The sequence below is a fragment of the Alligator sinensis genome, unplaced genomic scaffold (assembly GCF_000455745.1).
Source record: "Alligator sinensis unplaced genomic scaffold, ASM45574v1 scaffold410_1, whole genome shotgun sequence".
Lineage (NCBI taxonomy): Eukaryota > Metazoa > Chordata > Crocodylia > Alligatoridae > Alligator > Alligator sinensis.
In genome coordinates this window covers 2413011-2436673 of record NW_005841972.1, presented here as the reverse complement: position 1 = coordinate 2436673, position 23663 = coordinate 2413011, and the positions used below count along the sequence as shown (strand labels likewise).

The window sequence follows — 23663 nt, the reverse complement described above, 5'->3', positions numbered from 1 at the left end:
CACTGAGATCAGGTTCATAGTTACACTACTTGGCTGCCTAATAGTGGACAACATTCCCTAGTGTTACACAAGTTGCCAATTGCTCATATCACGAGTGAGACCTTATGAGGGAGGATAAGGCAAACTTCTGTGTTTACTGACTAAGTGCTTAATTCACACACACACCCAAGATTCATACCCCAATTTCTGTTCTGCACTGTTATATGTTAACAGTCTTATCAGTACTCGTATCAACTTAGTGGCCAGTCAAGTTGATCACAAGTAGGAGCCAGGCTCCTGCTAGTCCATCCCGTCAGACAAACTGATGCTCCATGCTGACATGCAGAACAAGACCCAAAATCAATGTCTTGCCCCATCTTTTATAGCCTTGTCAAATCACCCAGTACTCTGGGCTCTTGCTGGCTTATCACTGTTCTTCCTTGAAGGTTAATTGACCTTGTTCTTTCTCTGTTCTGGGGCAGATTCTTCTTGTTTGGTCTTTTTTCTGTCTGCATTCTTCAGCCAGTCACCAGCTGATGTTTTCCTTTTCCACAGACACACTCTCACCCATACAGAACACAAAGGGCAAGCACTTACGTTGAGCTACAGAGTAATAAAAAAAAATGAAGTTTAAAACAATGCAAAATTCAAGAAAATACGTAAGATTAAAAGCAATAGGTAAAAAGTCTATTTCTATAACACCAGTGTCCAAATACTAATTCCAGGAGGTACTGTTTTATGTTTCCTGGATTTTGGATTGATACTCTGCATTTACCCACTGGTTGTATAGTTGCTTGTAGCAGGTAGCTAGATCACGCAGCTCCACCTGGCTCAAACCAGTCCTTAAGTCAATCAATGCAGTCCCAGAAACACAATCTTTCTCTGGGCTCAAAACCACAAGCTGTAATGCCCTGGGTTCCTCTGCTTCCCAGGGCTCAGACAAAACCAAAACAATCTAAAAGAACATGCCCTTAGCCTGGTCTCAGCAACACAGGCTTCAAAACCCTGGGGTTGATCTGCACCATGGGGTTCAGCTGCAAATATCAAACAACCCAAAAACACACCCAGCATAGATGGCCTCTCATCCTGTACTCTTCCTTCCAGGAACCCTCCCTCTCCATCTGAATATTTCCTCCTCTAGCACCTCCCCCTTCCTGTTCTTTTATTTCCCGTTAACCAGTCACTTCCCCTCATGACTGCCTGTCAGCTGAGGCCCCTTAAATGGACAGCTTGTTGTCAGCTGGCTAACTGATCCAGGCTGCCAGCCTGAAGTCTGTTACATTGTTTTTTTTTTACATCAACAGTATCTGCTCACATCTCTCCAATTTGATACCATTGCTGAGCAGTTCTGCAGGAATTACACTGCAGTTGCCTTTACAATTAAGCTGGAATCTGTCTGGTTGCTTCTCCACTAACTTAGTTTCAAATATAGCAGATGGCTGTTCAGCAGCATTTTTTCCTCTAGTGAACATATGTTCAGAATATTTAAATCTGATGAAGACACAGAGAAGACCTCATCTTCCTTATCAAGTCTCAATGTCCACCCCTATTGCACATATTCTGGCTTTATTTCTCCTGGGGTTATTGCAGCACTGGGACACAAAATTGTTCTGTTTCCGACAGTCTAGGCATCTTTGCCTATAAGACAGGCACTCCTTCTGTTTTTCATGCTGCTTCCCACAGTATCAACACTGAAGCCTAGCGATTATTTTCAGTTGGCCTTTGTTCTGCCTCTCGAGGCCCTTTAAATTAACCCTGTGTTCCACACCAGCAATTGTTTTGGTTCTTTTCTTAGATAATTCAGAGGTGCATGAAATGTGCACATATTTGTCCAGAGTCAGATCAGCCTCTTTCAATAATCTCTCCCTTAGCTATGATCAGATATCCCACACATAATTCTGTAAGGGAGCCTGTTTTGTTCACAAAATTGTGGATGCCAAAGTTTTCAGCTCTGAAACATAATTATTCCTTCTTCTGGATCCTGATTCTGGGTTAAAAACAAACAAACAAAAAATAAACAGTATCTTTCCACAGTCTCATTTCTTGGGGGGTGGGGGGTATCATTGTACTTACCAAAAGCCTCCATCAGCTGCTCTAATTTATTGGACCCTTCAGGTAAATGTTGTATTCACTTCTCTGTAGGCTGACCAGACATCCCTAATTGGACAAGTCAGTCCCAGAATGGGAACCTCAAGTCCCGGTCCTGGGCTGCATGACCCAGGGACAGCATTTATCCCAGATTTGCAGTGTATGCAGGGATCAGGAAATGGCAGGTTTCCCCTTGCAGGCTGGCAGGCTGGAGGTCTGCAAGGAGAGCAGGGATGCCACGTGCACACATGCCCGCACACATGCATGTGGCCAGGAAATACAGCTGGGAAGCATGAAGAGCAGGTCCTTGCAAGTAAGCCCATGGGGGGAGGGGAAATATGAGAAGCCAGGAGTAGGGGCAGATCGAGTCCCCCACAGTGAGAGAGGCAGTGAGGCAGGGGCTGGGGGCACTTCCCAGCCTGCGGGCTCAGGGCTCCCTGACCTGCTGCCCTGCCCTTGGGAGCCCCATGCTGGCTGCACCCCCATGGCAAGGTGCTCCCTGCTTTCCTGGCAGCAATGGGGACAGCAGCAGCACGGAGTTGGAGTTGTGCCCCCCACTGCTTCTGGGTGGACAGATGGCACGTGGCTGGTGCAGGGCTCCCGAGGGAAAGGCAGCAGGGTGGGGGGCCCTGAGCCTGAAGTGGGCAGCTCACATATGCCCCCCACTCCTCTTGGCTCTGCTCCAGCCATGCCAGCAGCAATGGGGGGAGGGAGGAGGGAAGGTGGGCGTGTGTCCCATCTTCCCTACTGAAAAGGTGGTCACCCTACTTCTCTGCTTTTGTCCCAATAAGGTAATGGGAAAAGTTTAGCCTTATTTAATCAACCTTATCCACCAAGGTCAGCTCTTCCTTTTGTTGCTTCCATGCTGCTGCCAGGTTCTTTGACTGGGAATCCACATGTGCAGGGGTCTGAGTCTCTCCATAATGTCTTCTCTCTGCTGTGTGGTTGACTCTTCAAATAACACACTTCACTGTGATTCTCATCCACTGCCACCATGTTTCACACACACTACTGTGTGTTCAGCACTAAGCCACAAGATTCAGTGTGTGTGCAGAGCTATTGCAAAATTCTCCAGGCACATTGAGCTTCCTGGTGTCACTCTCCAAATTATCCCCACTACAATTTGTGTCCTAACATGCAGGACCTGCAGGTTGTTACAGGAAGCAGATCGGGGTGTCAATTCCTGGGAAATACTGAAAGAATTCCTGTCTATGTACGCCATGAGAATTGCATAAAGATGACAAACTGTGAAGTGCCACAGAGGTTACTTAATAGTGTGAACATGTACATTAATTAAGTCAAACAATTATACATCAGGCTGTTTGGGTAGGTGCTGCTGACAGATTTATCAATGTTTCTTTACACAAACCCCACATTTTCTGTGCGAATAATAGTTGCCTGTGTGAATTCAAAGTTTTAACAGTGCAAGTAATTCCACATGCAAAATTCTACATGTCAAGTAAGAAGTCCTTTTTGAAACTTTGCTTCAGAGATCAATAAAAATCTCAAGAGTCCTCAAGTTTTAGGCTCAAATCTGTCAATGCTATGCTCTAATAAACATACTTTGTGAAAAACTCTTTAATCTCTGCAAACCAATCAACTCCTCCTGCGTACACCCTTCCATGAATTACATGAACATCCTGAACTCTTGTTTTTTCTTGAATTAATCACATTTTAATATTCATATATCTCTATTTTATGGTTTTGCAATTGTTGTTTATTCCTTTAAAAAGTGCTAATGCGATAGGTGCCTACAAACGATAAAACATAAGATATAGCTTCATCTTAAAATGTCAGTAGATCAGAAACTTGAGATTTATCTGCCACACTTCCTTCCTTACCTAATTGTGATATTCTTTGTCTTGAAATACTTTGATTTAGCATTTTATGCAACTTAAAATTCTATTTGTGCTGATCCATATTCTTACCCACCAAAAGAATACAATTGATAAAAGAAGCGGATATATTTCAGCCAGTTCTGGGAGCAACTTGCAATATCAAAAATAGAGATTCACAGTTAGAGAGACTGTAAAGTACTTTGCTGTTGTTTCTTCTCCTCCTTTGGGACTGGCTTTACAGGCTCCCAAAGGTATATAGGCAATAACTTTTTGAGAGGGAATTATCTGGCCGAGGGAAATGAAACAGCAGGTGTTTCTTTTTCAGCCTGCATATCACCACTGTATTGTACTTGGCATGCTGGTAAGAATGTTAAAGGTGCCTTTGAACCCAGATGCCCCATGAAGCTTTGCAGTTGCTACTCACTACCTGATTTCTTTTTCTTTTGCCATATTCTGTTCCTATCAACTATTTCTGAAGCTTTACCTCTTTTTAAATTCTTCAGCATTTCAGCTTTAATTGTGTTCCTTTTATTTATATTTTGCACTTTGTTAGGTCTCATTTTTAATTCCCCACACTTTTTCCTGGATTCAGTAACCAGTGAGATGTGGCCAATAGGCATGAGTGATGTAACAGAGGAAAAATAGTTTCCATATATTTCAGCATAAGACAGGAAAGAGAGAAAAGACTAGAAAAGCTTTTTTTTCTTCTGGGAGGGCACTAGCTCTCTTTTCACTGCAGAAAGGCAGGACTGTGCATCCCAGGAGAAAAGGATGGTAGCTTACAGAGAGAGGAAATACAGAGAGCATCTGGCTCTATGCATTTTCAGTTAAGTGAAAATGACTGAGTCAACAAGTACCTTTTAACATCCACAGAAACTCTGTTCATTCTGTTACAATATATTATAAGCTAATATAAAGATAAGATAATATATAAAGATACATTATAAGCTAGATAAAGCTAAGCATTATCCCGTTTTCAATGGCTGGGTACATTTCTAAGATTAACCACTTTGCTGTTACTCCTATTTTCAGTAGAAGCAGCTGACAAGGTCATCATGTTGCCTAGATGCGGAGGGAAGCCATCAAAACAAGGCCCTGGGAATCAGATTTCAAAAATTGCATTGTCTGTTTAACCATGTCTCTCACACAAGTAGAAAGCAATATCCAGTGCAAGTTATCAAAAAAAAAAAAGTCAACTGTTAGAAAGTTAGTCCTATCAAGTGCTGCCCAGTTTAAAAAGGGTTATTAAAACTCAGTCTCTACAATACACTGCCCACCAGGGAAACAGTTTCTGGATGTAACAGGGTCAACCTAGGACAAAAACATAAGACTGAAAAAAGCAGCATTTTACAAAACCTTAGGTCAAGGAGTTTCCATTGTTTAGAGGTGCTGGGTGGGGGGGGAGGCAGGGGATTGAGGGAAGGGAAGGGATTACAGTCTCATGACCATTTTTGTGGGGGGGGAGGTGGGGGGTAGATGTTCACACTGGCTTGAGAGTATAGTATTGTTAAATTAAATCTGAAAAGTGAAACTGACTTCAATAAAAACACAAAAGTGAATAGGTGAATAACCATTTATTTTCATTATTTATGCCAAATCCAATACAAGTAAGAAACTATGAAAGTTAATGGAGTTAGTGGTAAAATAGATTTGATTTTTCAAATTCTTTGTTATAATATAATACAGGAATAAGGGTCTGAAATCTCTCTAAATATGCATGTCCTAGAACTAATTATCCACTAAAAGCTTTTGCTTATAAATCTCTCAAATCATTTTAGGAATCCACCTAGACCTAAGATTACCAAGGGTGAATTTATGGCCCAGTACCTTGGTGATACAAGGGCAGATGTGTCATAGCATGCAAACTTGCATAGAAAATTTACACACTCAACTTTGTGAGTAGAAAAAGAATCTAATCTGGAAGTAAACAGGGTGATTTAAAAGTTTTCATTTAAAAGTTACACATGTAATTACCCCATGGGCATTTTTAAATGCCTACGAATAGGTGTCTGGTTCCATATACAACATTGTATGGCACAAACAAAATTTTGTTTACTTTAGCCCTGGGGCTGCATTGTAGCTGTATCCATACCTGTACAGGTACAGAACAGTAGCGACTGAAAGTGTGCCCCATCACATTACAGATTTACTTTTTAAAAGTGTTCCTGGGTGATAGAAGTTGATGGAACAGTTTTGATGCGTCACATCAGTATAAGTTAATAGAATCACAGGAAATCAGGGCTGGAAGGAATCTCAAAAAGTAATCTAGACAACCACCTCCTCTAGGCAGGACCATCCTTGTCTAAAACATCCCAGACTAATATTTGGCTAACCTGTACTTGAAAATGTCCACTGACAGAAACTGCATAAGCTCTCTAAGTTATGAGAGTTCCCAGTGCTTAAGAAGTAGGAAAGCTCTTCCTTCCTAACATGTAATCCAAACAAATATCTTGCAATTTAAACCTAGTACTGCTCACTCTATCCCCTGCGGACAAAAAGAAAAATTGATCGCCATGTTTTTTATAACAATCCTTTTTGTTATTGAAGAAAATCTTCTTTCAAAACCCCTACTCAGTCTTCTCTTCCCTAAACTAAATAAACCCATTTCTTCCAACTCTTTCTCCTAAGTCTGTGGGATTTGTATGTGTGTTTTCTCTTCTTTTAAAAGCATCCAAATATTCTTTTTGGTTTAGTTTTTTGACATTTTTCTTAAAGTGTGTTGATTATTGATCAGAACTTTATACAGTATATTCCAGGTGTCTGATTTCACTAATGCTCGACAGAGTATAAGAATCACTTCTCATAACTTATGTGCAACACTCCTGTTAATAAATCCGAGATACCATTATTGTTTTTACAATAATATAGTTTTGACTCATTCAGCTTGTGATCCACTATAATTCATAGGTCCTTTCCTGCAGTGCTGGAACCTAACCAGATGTTTCCCATATTATATTTGTGTAGTTTATTGGTCCTTCCTAAGTGCATTTGTCCTTATTGAATATCATCATATTTAATGCAGAACACTTTTCCAGTTTATCACATTAAGTTGAATTTTAATTTTGCTCTTTAATGTAGCTGCTACCCTACCCAGGTTGGTGTCATCTGCAAATACATTCAATGTTGTGCTGCAAGTCACTAAAATAGATGTTGAACAGTACTGGATTCAGGACAGACTTTGGGGGATCCCAACTTGATAGATTATTCCATTTTGTCACCAAGTTGTCAATGGCTATTCTTTGGTAGTTTTGTGCCATCTTTTAGTAATTTATTTCAAACTATTTACTTTTTTGCTCTGATTATGAAAATGTGAGGAGATAGATAGCATCAAAACCTTACTAAAGTTCAAACACATATCATATCCATGCTGTCTCCTCCATCAGTAATGTATACTACCTTGTCATAACAGAAACCAAATTGTTAGGTAAAATTTGCTCTTGACAAATGCATGGTGGCTGTTACTTTTCACCTTGCTATCCTTTACATACTTATAAAACTACTGCCTGATGATATGCTCTACTACTATTCCAGTTATTAAAGTTAGAGCAGAGGCATAACTAGGCATGTTGGTGCCCTGGGCACAGATGCTTGGGTGTAGGAGGAGGGGTGGGGAAGAAAAAGGGTTTCTGAGCATTGGAGTGTTTTACCTTCCTGCATCTGGTCTGCAGCATGCTGCAACAAGGCACAGACTCCTTGGGGTTGCCTTTCTGTCACTCGCCTGTAAATCTGTGCCCAGGACTGTTAACCCACTCACTGGCACCTAGTTATACTACTGGTCTGTAATCCTCTCAGTTCCCTTATTCTTTCTTTGTTCATGGACACTATATTTGCTTTTTCCAGTATTCTGAAACCTCAGCTGACTTCTAAGAGTTCTCAGAGATAATAGCCAATAGCTCTGCAATTACTTCATCTAATTCATTTAATGCTCTGAGATGAATTTCATCAGGTTCTGCTGATTTAAAAACATTCCCCATATCTAAGTAATCTCCAACTCGTTTTTCCCCTCCTTTTTTTTAACCTCTCATAGGTTTTCCTTAACCATACAGCCACATTTCTATATTTTGTCTAGTTTCTTTTTAAGGTTATTGAAAACCTTATGGGTTAGCCAAGAAGCTCTCTTACAATATTTTCTATACTTCTCATGTACTGGGATAGCATATTCTTGTGTTCCAACTTTTCCTTCTTTAAGCAGCATCCAACTCTCCTGGACTACTTTTGCCTTTGAACTTTACTTCCATCATGACTATCAGTTTTCTAAGTTTGTTAAAGTAGGCTATTCTGAAGTACAATATTCTTATTCTGATGTTCCACTTTCATCTTTTCTGAAAATAATGAACAGCATTCAAGGGGAGAGTGATTCTGTAAAGATGGCACTCCCTAGGGAGGGGGAGAGAGCCCTGGATTCTGACAGCGGGATTATTGAGTCAGTCAATAAAATGTGTAAGCAATACTGAGAACAGGCAGCAGAACCCATGGCTACTTCTCTCTTTACTGATAAGGACACTCTCTAAGGCTGCAGTCAGACCCTATCCTGCCTATAGCGGGTTATGGCCCTTTTCTAGGAAGTGGGAGATATCAGTTCAAACTAGCTCTGATTGGGTGATGCCTACAATCAAAGACTACCATTTCTTGAATTACTTGCCAAAAGGTGTGCAAACCCTCTTCTTTGCCTGCTCGGTATACAGGTTCAGGTAGCTTTCTGACTGAGCTAGATCCCAACATGACAGAAGAACATAAGGCTGTTCATTGAAAGACAAAGCTTGGTGCCTCCCTTGGCAAAACAGGAGTGGTCCCTACAGCTACTTGAGGCCTCATATTGCCAGGACAGGAGAGAAAGATGTCTTCACAAGGAGGAATAGGATCAGCTTCAGGGAGTGCACTGGACTGGCCACTGAAAGAATGTGAAAGCTTCATGGAATCATAGGAAAGTAGGGCTGGAAGGGACCTCATAAGTTCATGTAGTCCAACGTCCTGCTTCATCCCTGAGTAAGCCATATTAGCTGAGCATCGGTCTAATTTGCTCTTTTAAACCTCCAAGAATAAAGATTCCAGGATTTATCTAGGTAGCCTGTTCTAACGTTTGACCACCTCATAGTCAGAAAGTTCCGCCTACCTAATCTACAACCTAAATTTCCCCTGATGAAGTTTAAGGCTATTGTTCCTACTCAGTCCCCTATGGCTACAGAAGGAAGCCCATCCCCATCTTCACTGTAATTGTCCCTCATGTATTTGAAGACTGCTATCATATCCCCTCTCTGTCTTCTCTTCTTCACACTAAATAACTGTTTCTTTCAGCCTATCCTCTAAATCTTGCTTCCCAGCCCCTAATGATTTTTGTTGCCCTGTACTGGACTATATCTAAACTGTCCATGTCTTTCTTGAAGTACGGTGCTCCAAACTGGACATACTACTCCAGGTGAGGTGTCACTCATGCTGAAGGGAGCACTGCAGAATTACTTCCTTTGATCTGCACGTGTCACTTCAGGATGAATTGGGACTGCAGTTTTGAGGGCTAGGTACAGACATTCAAAAATCCTGAGGCAGAATCGATTTAGTTATGTGGGATTTTTTGTAAGTGGTGCAGTTTCGATCAGTAGCAAACAGAACACACATTCGCCTTTTGTTGGTGGGGGGAGGAGGGAGGGGTAAATCATAGACCGGGTTTCATCATTTCTAAATCAGTCTGTGTGCCAACCTTCTGTTCTTTTATGGGTATAGACCAATTTTGTGTGCTGAACTTCTGTTTTGTTAAAGGTATAGACTGGTTTCCGATCACTTACACCAGTAAAAGTGTAATGTCTGTACCTGGCTGAGGGTAGATGCAAACTGTTGTGGCTAGCAGGGGCAAAAACCTTAAGATAGGCCATAGGCTGAATATGAACTGGGCCTGCATTACCTAATAGTTAGGAAGGCCCTTTCCTTCTAATATTTAAACTATACCTTGTTGACTAATGAGAAAACGTGGGTCTGTTCTCCTTTAATCATCTCATTTCCATGAGAGAATTTTATTCCTCTGTCTTTTCGTTGGGATGCTGTATCCTCTTGCTCTTTTATAGCTCTTATCATTTTAGTCCTGAGTCCCTCTAGACTTTTTATTTATTTAGTGTATGCGGTTTTGGCATACTTTTTCAGCCATCTTAAGGCAAGGTCATCACCAGTGTGAAGAGCTTGAAGGTCACCAGGTAAATGGACATGAGTCTACAATGGGGGATATGGTTTGAACTTGTCCACAAGGACATTTGTTGTCATTGTGAAGGCCCCATTAGTATAGGTTTGAGGCACAGTAACCCTATCCAGTTCGAAAACAGTTGAGAAGTGCCCAATAACAGCATGGCCCCCCAGTTCAACCTCCTTTACTTTAATGGAGGGAGGCTTAGTCCTTGGAAGGAGTTTTGCAGGGACCTGAAGGCCTCTTGGTACTTTCTGGTTAACTGAGCAAGGGGGAGGGGCATATGTAGTGCTGCAGGACAGGAGCCTGCATGAAGCAGTGTCTGATAGTAGTCATCCCTCTGCAGATGGCATTGCTTCTTCAGCTGTCAGAGGCTTTGAGAGTGTTCCCAGTTTTTCTAACAGCCCAGGGAGTGGTTTAATGAGAAGCTTGGAAGGTGTTTCCTGGAGGCTTTTATTAAATGTTCAGGCTGCTGAGTCCTCCTGACAGGCAATGTCTCTGCCTGCCTAAAATTTGCATGGTATCTTCTTAGATTAGCGGTGTTGGACCACTGACTTCAGAGAGGCCATGCTGTGACATCTTCCCAGCAAGTCAGGTAGCACTGTACCAGTGACTTCACAGGGGCTATGCCTGACATCATTGTAGCAAGCTGTGTGGCACTGAGAGAGTGATCTTTAGTTAGATGCATGTGCCAAGACATCATTTCAGCAAGTTACGCAATGCTGAGCCAGTGACCTCAAAAGAGGCCTGTGCTGGTTGACTGACTGTAGGATCAGAGATGATGTAGTGATTGATTGGCGATTGTGATTAACATTCTTTATGCCATTGAGCAAGTAAAGAAAAGTCAAAGTGTTTTGAAAGGGTGGACCATATTGGACATCTTGAGGGGAGCCAAGGTATTGGTGGGAAGAATATGTCCCAATGTACTGGCAGCATAGGACTACCATGGAGTCTGGCTAGTAAGTTTACTTCAGCATTTGTGCAGCAGAAATGAGGGGGAACAATGTTACTGAGGACTGGTAACCACAGGAGTGGAGTGGGGTGCAATGTGCCTGATGTGAGATGCACTGTAGCATGAAGATGGATGTTCACTAATTTGTTGCGCAATGAATGAGCCCATACAGGAGCACAGTATTCTGCAACTGAATAACACAGTGCAAGAGCATGTGAATGTAGCATGGAGGCATCGGTACCCCAAGTGAAGCCTGCAAGTTTGGTAAGTAGGTTATTCCTTGTTTTGATTTTAAAGAAGTTTTCTGGAGATGAGATTTATCAGTTAAAGTCCAGTCAAGGGCAACTCCAGGATAAGTTGGGTTTTGAATTTGAGAGGCTTACCATTTAAGGTGACAGTGATTTTCCAAGTAGCGCTGGCATTACACAGATGGAAAACAACTGAGACAATCTTTGAGATAATTGGTTTCAGGTGCCATCTAACATCAGTCTTATATCTCCATCTAGTGTGAGTTTCACATTTGAGAAGTCATGAGCTTAGGTGGCCAAGGCACTGTCATCAGTGTAAACAATTTTTTGTAAGCCAGGCACAGGCAAGTCATTAATGTACAGGTTGAAAAGGAGAGACGCCTGTACTGATCCTTGAGGAAGGTCATTCTTTGATGTCTCCAAGAGCTAATTTGCTTGGCCAGGTAGACTCTAAAGCAATGACCACAAAGTAATAGTTTGACTAGATGAGTGGCCCAATGTGGTGGAATTCCTAATATTTTTGCCAGAAGACTGGTATGCCAGAGCGTGGCATATACTGCTCTTAAATCAAGGAAAACAACAACAGTCTTCAGATTTTTCTGAAAGAGACATGCACAAAGCTAACTCAAGCCAATCAAATTTACTATACATAGGGCAATTTTATCTGGAATTAGTAGATTCAATAAGTAGTGGTTTTACATGCACAAGAATATACACAAAATAGATTAATTGATTAGGAGGTCACTATCATCCCCATCATTTTTCTGTTTGGAAGTATGGTTTAAACTATCTCTGAGAAATAATGACAAGTATAGACTAAAACACAAAAATGTCTAAATGAATATTTATCTACTTCACAGTCAGGGTGGCTAGGATCTAGAACCAACTTCCAAGGAAAGTGGTGATGGCTCCTACCCTGGGGGTCTTTAAGAGGAGGCTTGGTGTCTACCTTAGCTGGGGACATTTCAGCCTGGTTTTCTCTCCTGCCCAGGCAGGGGGTCGGACTTGATGATCTACAAGGTCCCTTCCGACCCTGCTTCTATGAATCTATGAATACTTTGCTCTTTATTCTAAATTAATCTAATATTTAGATATTATTAGTTTGAATCCTTAGTGACCTGCTTGTTTTTATGGATTCACAGATTAATAGAGTTTAATGCCAGAAGGGGCCAATAGAATAGCCAATCAATAATGTTTTGTATTTTGTTAAGTATTGCAGGGTATTAAATTTCACCAAATATTGAATCCTATCACTTGTGTAATGAATGTATGCAAAGAGGATGCCAAGACTGTGTGCAAACATGTAAAAATGCAGTGTCAAGCTGGTGAAAAGCACTGTCTGTGGAGAATTTGGATTTGATAGAGTGGAGCTGCTGCCTTTTACAACCTCTTGGGAGATATTTTACAAAGGAATAAGTGATTACACAACTTTCAGAACAGTAACAACAACAACAAAATCAGGCCCAGTAATGTGTATAGGATTGGATCATAAAAACAGCAACCTTTGGGATATTGATGGTGGAGAAGAATTAGAAATAGGTAACTCTCCACTTCCTATACGCCCTTTGCTGCTCACTCCTGTCCCAAAGGCTGAACCGATCTCCAGAGCCTAATAGTACTTTAACTTGGGATCCATCATACCTAAACATATTGGGATATTCTGCTGTCAAGTCTTCTACACAGATACCTATGTTTCTCATCATTGGAAGAGTGAATTAGTAGGAGCTGAAAATCATTCAACTTTTAAGGAAGCACACAATTCCTTGCTGAATTGAATCCAGAAATGTTAGGTATGATTTCATTCCTTAGGTACATCTGAAACACAGAGGGTGCTGACAGAAGTGATATTTTGTTGCCCGCCTGAAGAGCTCTACAGCTGTGATCTGACTGCAGAATGCTTTAAAAGTTCCTGATTATGGGATGCTCTGAACCCTCATTACATTACATGAGGACTCAGGTAACAAAGGTGCTCCAAAGCAGAGAGCCTTCATTAACTTCTGTCATTCCCACCAATGTGGGGAGAGAGTCTGCAGACATGCAGCTACTCCAAACTGAAGCTCGATCACCCAATATCTTAGAACCAACAGCAAATGTCTGTTGGGTTAAGGGGATTACTGTAACTCCTGTGAAGCACCATGAGTTACAGCAGTGAGCTCTATATCTATCAGCACCCTCAAACTCCATCCTTCCTTCAAGGCAAAGCTTTCTATTATTGTGTATGTCAGTCATGAATTATCACTTACTTTTACTGCATTATTTTGTTTCTCTCCCTCAATTACAATTAAATAGTATTCATCCCAACTTTAACTTGTTGCCTATTTGGTTGATGTCTAATTGGTAAAGCATTCTTACACAAGTACTAGAACTGCTCTTTATGGACACTTGTTTGACTCTTAAGAAGGTGGCTGCTTTTTGGTTTGCATATTATTTTTTTCTTGTAAATGAGTTTCATTATTGATAACCTTCCAGTAGAAATGCACATAAGACTGAATAAATGATAACCCTAACACAAATCTGTAACAGAAACCACATCCCATCTATCAGAAGAGAGGCATAACTTTTGAAGAACTGTTCCCTGTAGACTCCTAATAATTGCAGTATATATTACAGTCAAAGTAAATTTAAAAAAAAAGAAAAAGGCCTTCACTGGTTGAAGTTTAAAAAATAAAGTATTCAAAAGTTTAAAAACACCAGAATTAAGGTTTTTTTGTTATTTGGCTCCCTTAGTTCCCCAGGAAGACATTAAATTAATTGTGCAATAAGTTCTATGCAATTTTATCTCAAATCCCCCAAAACTGTGTTTCCTGCTATGCCAGATCTCTAGTGTCTAGCATGTCAAAACACACAATTTTTGGCATCTGTAATAAAATTCCTCTGATCCTATCACATCTGTTTGGGAAGCTCCCCAATCCCCAGTTCCCCATGCCCTGGAACCTTAATTTGTGCGTACATGGCTGGTTGCATGCCTTTTTAAACATACTGGCAAAGGTAGCCTGGGTTCAAGGAGCCGCTCCTTGATCTCAGGATCCCCTGATGCCTATTTAAACTTGATGGCACTGAGGGAACCCAGTATTGGAGTTCTTGTTCTGCAGTACCAGGCTTCCCACACATTGGGAAACTAATATGAACACATTTAAACAAACATGCCACATGTTCGAACTAATACATACTGAAAACAACCCACAAGGAGTTCTATATTTAAGGACAAATATTTTTGTAACTGATTTATCATTTTTGTCACATGACAAATTGGTTGGCCATGGCCGCTGGCAGGCACTCACTTAAAGGTGTGATGGAATCTGATCTATGAACCCAACAATCATGCCTTCTGCCATGCCACAGATATATGGCAGGACTAGCAATTTTGGGATTGGAAATTAGATCCCAATTGTGGCTTATTTACAGTGCAGGGTGAGCCCAGGATCATGATCCCTGTACCAGAAAGTTGGAAGCAGGTATTCACAATAAGTCAATTGTCATCTAGGACTAGGGACTGAACCAGGGCCTGGAATTGAACCAGGGCCTGGAATCACCCAATTGTCAAAACACCCAATAGACAGTGCACATGGTTTCATAGGTTCTAGAGCATAGGGATCTTACAAATGAACATAAGACAGTCTCTTTCCTGTGATGTATCTCTTTCCTTTAAAAACTGTGCATCCCATTGGGTTGTATATATGGTTTTCTGGCATCCCTGGTGCACAGGGACCTCAGGATTGGGAAGAATCTCCTTGATCCTAGGGTCCCTGACCTCTGGGGATGTCAGAAAACTACATGATCAGCCCATCTGGATCTCCCAGTGTCAAACTGAACACCCCGTGCTGCATATCAGCAGTTTAGGGAATGCCTGCGTCTGTGGCCTACGCGATGTGTGGTGTCACAGATGTCAGAAAACCACATGGGCAGCTCAGCTGCACACATCATTTTTAAATGTTTAAGTAGCAGTGAGCTCAGTATTCAGAGCATTCTCTCTGATGTAAGGCTTATTGCACCCTGACACCTGCTTGTGGGGGTCAGGTGGGAGTCCGGGGCTCAGGGAATAGTTCTGCCCCCAATCCAACTGGGTAAAGGACAATTGTGTCCCAGTCTCTGGGGCTGCCTTAAGGTTGATCCTGACACACAGCTGAGTGTTGGGGTCTGTACTGGGAGAGTCCCAACTGGCCACATGTTTAAATTTAAGACATTACACAAATGAACCACAAAGTTTTGCACGTCACATTACATTTAGATAACTTAGTGGCTCATTTACTGTATTATTACACCTTAAATTCACTTGAATGTGTGGCCAGGTTACTATTTAAGACATGATTAACAGGTTACTTGTATTTTAAAGGTACCGTGTCAGGGGCTATATGGCATATTATAATTTATTGCACTATTAACATGTTAACTGCATGATAACTATTACATCTGCCAGGGTGTCTCAGACATGTGCATTATAATAGACTTTACTGCATGATCCTGTACTATTTTTAACCTTTGCTTCATGTATTATTTACTGTAAATCACTCAAAATCAATATAAAGAATTATTCAATTCTTCCAGTTGTTTCTATGGTGGTCTCACTGTAGTACTCTTCCTAATCAACACCCCTATGATATGAAATGTTGTTATATTCATTTTACAGGTTGGGAGTTAAGGCACAGGAAGATTAAAGTAAAAATGTTATTAGTGACAACAAATATTGGATGCCCAATCTGTATTATTATAGAAAAGTTTTTATGCTGCCATTACTTAATATTGGGAGTGCAACTACAATTTTGAAAGTCAGGCCCTATTATCCTAAAGTGCGTAGCATGAAAATAATGAGTTAAGTAGCTCACCGAGAATCACCCAAGAACTCTGTGGCAGGGTAGATTCAATCTCTCCAGTGTCTCTTACCTGCTTTAACCATGAGATCATCTTTTCTCTTCAGATATTCCCTGTTTCTTATGCAGGCCTTCCAACTCCTGTTACAAATGAGAGAAAAACATCTTAAAGTTGACATCAATTAAGATATGAAATTAGGGGGGTTAATTTTCTTTAGAACTCAAGAGAGGTGCTCACAAATGAGGAATGTGTGTTACAATTCAGACTGAGAAAAGAGAAAAAGCAAGGGCAAAATCCCCACAGGATTCCTGCCATTCAATCCTAAAATATTACTTTGTAAAAATCCTGAAATTTTGAAGGTGTTTTACATTTTACAGCATCCAAAATCAACTACCTTTTGTCATCTTTTTTTAATCTTTTGCAAAAAAATTAACAAACAACCCCCCAAACATCTTTAATAAACAATTTACTAACCCCCCACCCCATATTCAGTTGATGAAAAAATAATTACAGTAAATAATGGTTTTAATAATATTTTTATTTAAAATTATGCTTTTATTTAAAAAAGACATAAGCATCTCAGAACACTATTTAAAGACAATTTGTTACTTTTTTTCATTTTGAAAGCACCATTTTGTAACAAGAACCCTGTAGTTAGAAACATTTCAGCTAGTCCTTTTTAATCTATTTTGTCTTTCACATCTTTTTCATTTTGCATTTTTGTTACTTGCAGGGGGATGAAGAGCTTTGAAATGCTGTCTTTTGGGATTTGATTCATTCATTATTTCCCATTATAGCCTACCTTCCCCATTCATTCACAGCTCATATATAATATACACATGCATATAGAAAGAATGTTTTTTAAAAAGTTGCCTTATGATCTCAATCTCTGCATCACACTATTGTTTTGGAATCTCTGATTGGAGAAATTTGACATATTTTATTGATAGTTACATTGAATTGCTCTTTGTCCCTAGGTCTACCAAGTTAATAGCAGCAAGCTATCAAGCTGGGAGAGCTTTTTTGTTGGCACTCTCAAATCTGGGGGGAATGCTGCTCACTGCAGCTCGTCCAGAAACACAGTTTTTTCTTCTCACATCAGAAGGCTGCTTGTCTATGCCATCCCACTTGGCTTTGTCACTGATGAGTTATGGATATTTTAACTCTTGGGGACACAGCCAGCTCATTGTTAAAAGTCTGACATAGTGCAAAACTGTTCAGTCAATACATGGCTGATGTGCTTAATAATTTCTCTGCTCCACAGTGTCTATTCTTATAGCATTTTTACATTAAATCCAAGGCTACATTCTGATGTTATGAGTTCAATTAATTTGTAGAATATGCAGAAAATGTTACGGCACTTGTAAATCTGTGTAAAAATGCCATCTTGCATAACACTGAACGATCCCACTCCCCCCCACCAAAAAAAAAAAACCCATCATGGCAATGCTCATGCTTTGAAATTATTCTCATGATTGCTATTCTCTGACCTATAACAGTTATACACAATCTTATATTGGTGCTACGAACATATTTAATGAGCTCATGCTACTTACAACTTGCTTTCATCTGCACAATTATTTATCAGTTGTTAATGCCTTACTGGTCTGCTCACATGAAAATACTTTTACAAAGAACGAATCACTTGGTGTCTGGCATTAAGGCAACAAATAAAAACACAATGATAAAGAAGAAAAAACGTCATTTCTGACCTGAAATTGCCATTGGCTTTACCGGTATTTTCAAGAGGCAACTTCATTCTCTTCACTATAGGGATCCTCTTCTAAAGATTAGAAAAAAACAATTTTAAGTATTTAAATAGTGTAAAACTAAGGTAAGAGGAAAGAAAATCAGAAATACTTGTTTAGCCTATTCATATTACTTATGGTCTAACTCAAAGACTACAAGGCAATGAAAACTTTAAAGGATGTTAGATCCTGCTAGGGTGATCACAAAAGGTTAACATTATTATGAAAAGGGGGGGGAATTAACATGAATATAAATGAAACATTTATTTAATTTTGATGGAAAAAAAATCCCACTATTAAATAACTATTATAGGAAAAATAAATCTCCCCTTTTGTCCACTGAGAAGAAGGGGGGGGGCGGGGGGGGGGGGGGGGGGGAATGGTGAAAGGGATAAGATTTTTTTTTTTAACCAAGAATTTGCTGAAAATTAAATTGTGATGAAAATGACATTTTGAATGATGTTATAAATATTCATGTAAAACCTCCTCTTAAAATTTAAAAAATGTTTGTAGAAAAATATATCCAGCTCTTAATCAGGATATTAATAATACATCAGTATTGGTATTTGTAACATACTGTTTTCAGAATAATTTGAAAAGAAGTGCTGTTAAAGTTAATGCTTTATAAAAAACAAAAAAACCTACCACTTCTATGTGTTTGAAAAATGCACAAAGACCTTAGATGCATTTTTTTTTTTTTAGGGCTATGTTCCTTTCATTCATAAATCACTCTAAATACATTGTGTCAAATAAAAAACATTCTAGAAAAGGAACAGCTAAAATGCAGCACTCCATGAAGAGGGAAATGTAATGGCTATCATAGCAAAAGAACTCACTCCACTTGAATTGGTATCTCCCAAGAAGTTGCGTGCGCATGTGTGTGTGTGTGTATGTACACAGCTCCAAAGGGACACTGTCTGCATGTGTGTGCACACATGCACCCTCATCTGTAGGGTGAAAAAAGGGAGCCATTGATAGACCATGCTGTTTGCAGAACAGTCAGTCGGCCCTATAATGCTTTCACAGCGCTCTGCCAGTAGGGTTCCAGCCCAACTATATTACTGGTTCATTTGAATGCTTGCATGCACCTTGAGGACCAGGCATTCAGACTCAGACAAAAGAAAGCTGGTACTAAGAAGGGCATGTCTACATGTGCAATTAATGTTATTTGCCTTTACTGCACAGATTAATTTACTGTGCAGTAAGTATCTGCACATGTAGATGGTGATACTTTACTTCACTATTGATTAGGTTATTGTACAGTAAAGCATCTCATGTAGACATGGCACAGTGTATGAATTGCACATATTTTTTTCTGTCTGATCAATCATTGTTCAAGATCAACAGGAACTCTGTACATTATTGGGAATAAAAGAGACTAGGAGGAACTATACTTCATTTTTCCCCATTTAACTCGCTACAAGCTTAAATAAAATATAATGGTGCAATTTTATCCTTTCCAGAGTTTTATTTAGATTTCTTGGCCCATAATTTTCCCCAGCAGCCCCAGTGATGGAGAGACGTTGTATGAGCTAATCAAGGAAAGAGAGAATCCAGTCCCTTTTAAGAATTATTTCACTTCTTCTTTCCTTTTGAGATTTTCTTCATTGCCAGATTACTTTGAATGAGGAAGATATTTTTTGCCTTCTCACTCAGTGATTCAAGGATGCCAGTGGGTAAGACACCATTTAAATTCCTTTATCATAACTTGGCAGGTGCCCAATGCAGACTATCATTTAAGAGGGAGCCTATATGCTTAACCAACAGGATTAAGAGAAGGCATGATGGCTTACAGGTTTCACTGCACTATTTCTGTGTCAACTGTGTTCATATTTCTTATAATACTGCTTGACTCAGTTTACCTCATTTGGCTGCACACAGAGAATGATGGGTTAAGTGCCAGGTCTGGCTACATGCAGGACAAAACAAAACAGATTTATAGAAACAACACAGTCTTGAATAGCTTTATTGACATTATGACATACTCTGACATACCCTTGCCCTAGATCAGGTCAGTTGAGCCTTTGAGACACACTTATGGGACACCTTTTGCAACTGCATTTAGCCCCAACCCTGCCTCTGCCACCTACTGCTTGACCACTGAGAACCAATGGAAGTATGACAAGAGCCAACTCCTTGGCCTTTGGCACTTTGGTTTTACCCAGCTCACTGAGGTCTTGCCAGCCCTTAGTGGGGGATTTTCTTCCAGCTAAAAGAATCATATCCTTGTCTCAATCCTAGACTCAGAAAAAATTATTCCCCCCTTCCAGAGAAGAGGCATGCCTATGTGGTCAAACACTCTAAAATCACACTTACCTTCACAATAAGAAAGATAACAAAAACTTATTATAAAACCAAGACCAAATATAAGAGATCGGTAACCATATGTTCAGATACAGAGATGCAACAAACAACAACAACAACAAAAAACACAGAATAACTTATTCTTACCTATTCTATACATCTTAAATCTGATAATGCAGTTTCTACTCAGCTAGTTGAGGGACTCCAGTGTTTTCCTATTCCTGGGGGAAGAAAAACAAACCTGAAGACCTGGGTTGGCTCTCCAGACAAAGCTTAAGCAGGGTTTTCATCTGGCTTTTTACATACATCATCCACTGGATTCTTGGAGAGCCCACACTATGCATATACTGTATTTTATCACATAAAAACTTGTACCCCCCCTAGTAGCTGGGGAAATTGGGTTGTGCTTTATATGCAAGGAAAAGGGATCCCCATGGGTCCATACATTTGGTGCGGGGATGGGGTGGCAAAGGAGTAGCAGCATTATTCTGGGAGCTATGGCATTTAACACTGCCACCACTTCCCACAGTATCAACACATTTTTGGACCTGTGGGGACCCTTTCCCCCATTCACACACTGGATTGGGCTACCATGCAAGGAGCATCAGGGCACATACAGATGTTCCAAGGACCTAGTCTACAATCACATGTCTTGCTTTAAGCCCTGTGATCATAGATCAGGTTCTTGTTTGTGTATATTTGCCAGTGCCAGGAATACCATTCAAGGATCTAAGCAAGCCATGGTGGGAGAAGGGGTGGGCAGGATGTGGCATGCAGTAGGGTGGGGTGGGGTAGGATGTGACAGTGGGTCCATGGGGCTTTTGGTGGGTCTGCATGGAAGGGGATGTGTCTGTCTGAAGTAGGAGTGTCAGAGGGCTAAAAAAAGCCAGGTCAGTTTGTGGGGTGGAGAGGGAGACTTAGGAAAAGCGCAGCCTTGGGGCAGGGGCAAGTGACTGGTCTTCATGGACACCTATGCACGAGCAGTGAAGCTACTCCAATGTGCTGTACTTACAGTGCATTGGAAAAGATTTGATTAATCAAGTCTGCTGGCATGTGGCAATTACCATGCTCAATCAGACTCCAGTGATTTTGTGTATCAGCATCCCTGTGCCTAAAAATGGCAGTGGGGGCACTTTAACTAAAGCTTGTTTGATGAGCTTTAGTTAAAGTGCCCCTGCCACCATTTTAAAGCGTAGGGCTGCTGATACATAAGACGCTCTGGCACTTTAATTACAGTGGCTCTTGAAGCTACTTTAATTAAAGCACCCTCCCCTTCCCCCACTCCCAGATCATATGTATAAATGCCCCATATTAGATTGGGCACAGGCTAGCCCAGTCTATGTAGTACACTTCCTTAAGTGAACTAAGTTTGATTGGGCCAGCCAGTTTTTCCCCAATTTAAACTCCTTGAATGTATGTACAATTCAACATTTAGCTCAACCTAAGCTTGTAAGAGCTGCCGATGAGGCTGGAATATGAAGACTGGGGAAAACAGAGGCTCCATGAACTGGAGACAGAGAGGCTGATGAGCCACAGTGCATCTAGACTGATAGGCTTAGGAACCCCACTTGGGAGTCAACCATTTGAAACACATATATCCTAAAGGCTTAGATGCACATGTGGGGAAGAGGACATGGATACTCGGTTTTCAGCTTTCAAGAAAAGCATGTGTACTATACCACATTTGCCCTGAGGATTGTTTCTGCTATCTCACTCCCTTGCTAAAGCCCTTGCAGCTTGTGGCCAGATAGAGATAGAAGGGACTAATGGACAGGACTATGATCAGTTCAAACAGGCCCTACTGCTTAGCACTTTAACTGACTCCTGAAAAAGTCTAAACTGACTACCAGAAAAAGTTGTGGGGAATTCGAATGACATGTGGAAGTTCTAACTATGTGGAAGGGTGTCAACCCTCCACCAAAAATGTACAGTATACAACAGAAGAATGACTTGCATTGGATGGCTTATTCCAAAGTACTTCCCAGAAGCACTACTTAACGTTGCATCATATTTAAATCTGTCATGGTGTCTTTTGCAGTTTCTAGGACAAATGGTTACATTGCAGGGATACAATTATCTCCAGTGCTCTATATGGGTCAGAAGAAACTGTAGAAAGTTATCCATTTTTGTTAACATTTATAGGACTTTTCCTTAAGAACGTACTTGAAAAATAACTTCAATGAAATACTTTAAAAAATCTTAGGAGAACATATATTAAGTGTTATAAAGAGCACCTGGACCATACATAAGTACCAATCAACTGAGGCTATGATTTTCTAATGTTTCTAAGTGACTTAGGAACACAAATTCACTGCAAATGAATGCTTATGGAACTCTCATCTTGAATTATTCACATCTTCCCAAAACAGAAACAAACAACAATCATTTGTAGTAATTAAATGCTGCTTATAAAACTGCTGACAGACAGACCGACCATGATATACATAAAACAAATACTGTTAATGCATAAATTCAGTGCATACACCATTAAAGTTACATTTCTCACTTGCTGATACTCAGCAGGGCACTGCAGTATGTGCTGAAAGACTACTTTATTGCAATATCTTGAGCTGTGTGAAATAATTAATTTACAGTATCCAAGTTAATGAAATCTTTTCTGAAAGATTAGCATAGTGTACTTTAAATTTTAAACACCCCATGCAGTTCTGTAGCACCAATATATGAATAAAAACTGCAAAGAAAATCAAAACATTGTCTATGAATGTTAAACCATGTTTATTTACTATTTAGTTTGAACGGTCCATTGTTAACTCTCTCTTCTCATATGGCTCTGAAAACTTCAAGACTATATTATAAATATAGCCTGTTTTTTAGTTTTCTAGACTTATTAGCTGCCAAGTATAAGAAAGCATTTGTGACTAGCTACGGAGACAGAATTTTGTTCATGATAATACACTATTCAATAAATAATAATTTATAGTAGAAATACATGCAAAGCCCATATAAAAACCAAGTTCGTTCTTTAGATCAATACTGGCAATCTTGCTATGAAAGCTAAATGGATTCTAAAGGCACCTTTATGTGCACTTAAAATAATACTTATTTTTCTTTTTAATAGAAATAAAAACACATTTATGTGTGTCTGGTGAAAAGTGGATTATTCAAACTATCCTGTTTCTGGTTATGTATTTGAACTATTCTTTTCTAACACATTTAGTAATTAAAAATTAACCATCTTCACTAATCAAATCTAAGCCCTTAGAACCATGAATTGTCCACATAATTGCTTATCCAAACAGAATATATTTGCAACCACTGAAACCACAGAAAACTGTGAATACCAATCATGTTTTAATGTAAACTACTACTTCATGGATTTGGATCTGCCTGGAAGCAGATGATTCACATATTATATTTAAAGTGAGCACTGATAGCTTCTGTGGCTTATGTGCAGACATTTATTTTCTTTTTTTTTATGTATTTCTCCAAAAATCCCTTTCATGCAGTTTTAGGATGCATAAGTTAATACAGTTCTAAGCCTGAATCAGTTGCCATCAACTTATTCGA

General features: G+C 40.0%; 1 long non-coding RNA gene across 1 annotated transcript; it reads right to left on the bottom strand.

Annotated features, from left to right (window-relative positions):
* Positions 1-20351, bottom strand: LOC102387250. Its single transcript, XR_323477.1, has 4 exons — positions 20283-20351; positions 17796-17866; positions 16156-16223; positions 1-582 (listed from the first exon to the last, which is right to left on the bottom strand). It is a non-coding gene; the product is annotated as an uncharacterized LOC102387250 (long non-coding RNA).
* Between the last annotated feature and the right edge of the window lie 3312 nt (positions 20352-23663).